The sequence below is a fragment of the Balaenoptera ricei genome, chromosome 18 (assembly GCF_028023285.1).
Source record: "Balaenoptera ricei isolate mBalRic1 chromosome 18, mBalRic1.hap2, whole genome shotgun sequence".
Taxonomy (NCBI): domain Eukaryota; kingdom Metazoa; phylum Chordata; class Mammalia; order Artiodactyla; family Balaenopteridae; genus Balaenoptera; species Balaenoptera ricei.
The window spans coordinates 16,311,127-16,313,731 of NC_082656.1; positions in this window are offsets into that span (position 1 = coordinate 16,311,127).

The window sequence follows — 2,605 nt, forward strand, 5'->3', positions numbered from 1 at the left end:
GCCCAAGCCCAGACCGACAGATTCAGAATCTTCGGGAGGTGGGGCAGGAATCTGCATTTTAATAAAGAGCCTCAGGCACTTCTGATTAACAGTGGAGAACTTCTTCTACTTGATGCTTGCCTGTCACAGCATACCTTACCCAGCCTCCCAAAGCAGCCCGTTTCCGATCTAAAAAAAAAACAGCGGTTAGTCTATCACACTGGGCACAATTCCGTCTCCCTGTAACTTCCCTCTGTGTCAGATCCAGAGTCTGGAATGACACTGTATAGGTTTCAGCTCTTTTTTACATCTCAGTCCTCGAGCACCAAGGCATCTCTCGGGTCCTCGGCCCGCTTCAAGGACCTTAAGCCTCTTTAAATTAAATAGTCGGTGTTCAGTCGACCCTTCCTCACAATCCACCAGCACGTAGAGAGAGCAAGAAAGGAGAAGAGGCTGCCAGACACGCCTGCACTACCAGCTAAAGTTAAGGCCCTGAAATGGAATGTTTCCAGCACTAATTTACAACTCCACTAAATTATAACTTCGGCCCTGAATTTTAACAGCCCACCTTTCAAACGCTTCCCGGGGTTGCGCTGCTGCCCCCTTCCGGCCCTGGGAAGTACTGCGGGCTGTCGAAGCTGGCGATGGGGTTGCGCTTTCCCCACACGTGGGAGTGGGAACGCGAGATAATCCGTCCCTCCCAGGGAAAGCCAGGAGTTGCTGTCCTGCAGCGGGCGAGAAATCCGAGGCGAGAAACAGAGAAAGGAAGCGTGCGGCGGGGAGGGAGGGACCCGCAAGCGAAGAGAAGACCTGGAAGATGTAGACCTGGACCACCCCGAACCCACAGTGGCCCAGTTCTGCCCGGTTCTGGATCTGGCTCTTTTGTCAGCTCAAAAGGTGAGTTGGGACAGCCGCGTGCAGCCTTTCAAGTTGGAGAAAGAATCCTAGTAGATGGTTTCTCGGAGTCAGGGGAAGATGACAATGTGCTGATTTGTGCTTCCTGGAAAGAAAATAACTACATTATGAAGGTGCTTTTCTTAATTGTGCGGAGGGAAAGAAAACATTCATCTTCACTGAGTCTAAGGAAAATGGTTTTTCTCGTGGAAAGAATAGTTGTAAAGGAACAATGAACTTCAGAGTGAAAGCAAGTTGTGCTGGGCTCTTAGAAACATCTTGGTAACTACAGGGCAGTGAGGAGGGATCCCCTATTGGGTCTCCGAGCAGGTGGCTTTGACATGGTCATTATAAAAGTGTGGTAGAGCTCAGAGGAAGTACATTTTCCATTTCATAGGGACCGAATAGTGAAGGACACGTAGGGAAGTGGTGGGGTCACTCTGGCACACAGATAGCAGTTACCTCCACGGAATTCATGCAGGATGGAATAGTTAGGAGGGGGAATGGAGCAGAGGCTACATAAAGAGCTACAGATAATAAAGGATTTGTGTCCTGAGTACCCAAAACATTTGTTGGAAATATTCAACAATTCTGGTTAACATCTGCCTTTGGAGGAACAGGTATGGAGGTGATTAATGTTTAGCATTTAATGTTATTCAAAACCAAGTGATCGGGCTTCCCTGGTGGCGCAGTGGTTGAGAATCTGCCTGCCAATGCAGGGGACACGGGTTCGCGCCCTGGTCTGGGAAGATCCCACATGCCGCGGAGCAACTAGACCCGTGAGCCACAACTACTGAGCCTGCGCGTCTGGAGCCTGTGCTCCGCAACAAGAGAGGCCGCGATAGTGAGAGGCCCGCGCACCACGATGAAGAGTGGCCCCCACTCACCGCAACTGGAGAAAGCCCTCACACAGAAACGAAGACCCAACACAGCCATAAATAAATAAATAAAAGTAACTACATAATAAATATAAAAGATTATTAAAACAACAACAACAACAAACCCTATTAAAAACAAACAAACAAACAAACAAAAAAAACCAAGTGATGAGCTGGGGTTCCCGTCACATCTAATTTAGGAATAAAGAGTGTAATTTACCAAGTCAATCACTAAAAACCACACTCACCAAGTCAAAGATGTGCTCAGATTGGAGCTTTGAGGTGAAAATAAGTAATGCTAAGTACTGTCGAAGTGCTAAGTGTTAAGAAAAACTTAGGTGTCTACAGATACAGTCTCGCTGTGGAATTAGGACACAAACCAGAGGTTTAAGATAAAGTAGTAGTTTATAAAATTGAACACTGAAACTGGGAATGTTAGTTATAAAAGGGTCAAACTCAGAATTACTGGCGTTTTGGACCAGCTAACGCCTCGTCATGGGGTGCTGCCCTGCTCCTTGCAGGGTATTTAGCGGCGTCCCTCGTCTCCGTGTGCTAGTCACTAACCAAGTCATGACAATCAAAACTGTCCCCAGACGTTGCCAGCCGTCCCCTGAGAGGCAAAATTACCCCTGGTTGCTTACCACTGAGATACACCAATTGGACTGAAAAGTGAAAGTGTGTGAAGAATTGTCATTCAGCAACTGTTATCAGTTAATTCCCTATTATCAGTTAATGCCCTTTATTATCACTAAACTTCTAGAGGAGGACACACCAGGGGCTGTTATCACTACTCTTATTGATGCAGAAGCAAATGAGAGACAAACAATCCCATCACTGTCATACCCAAGTCACCG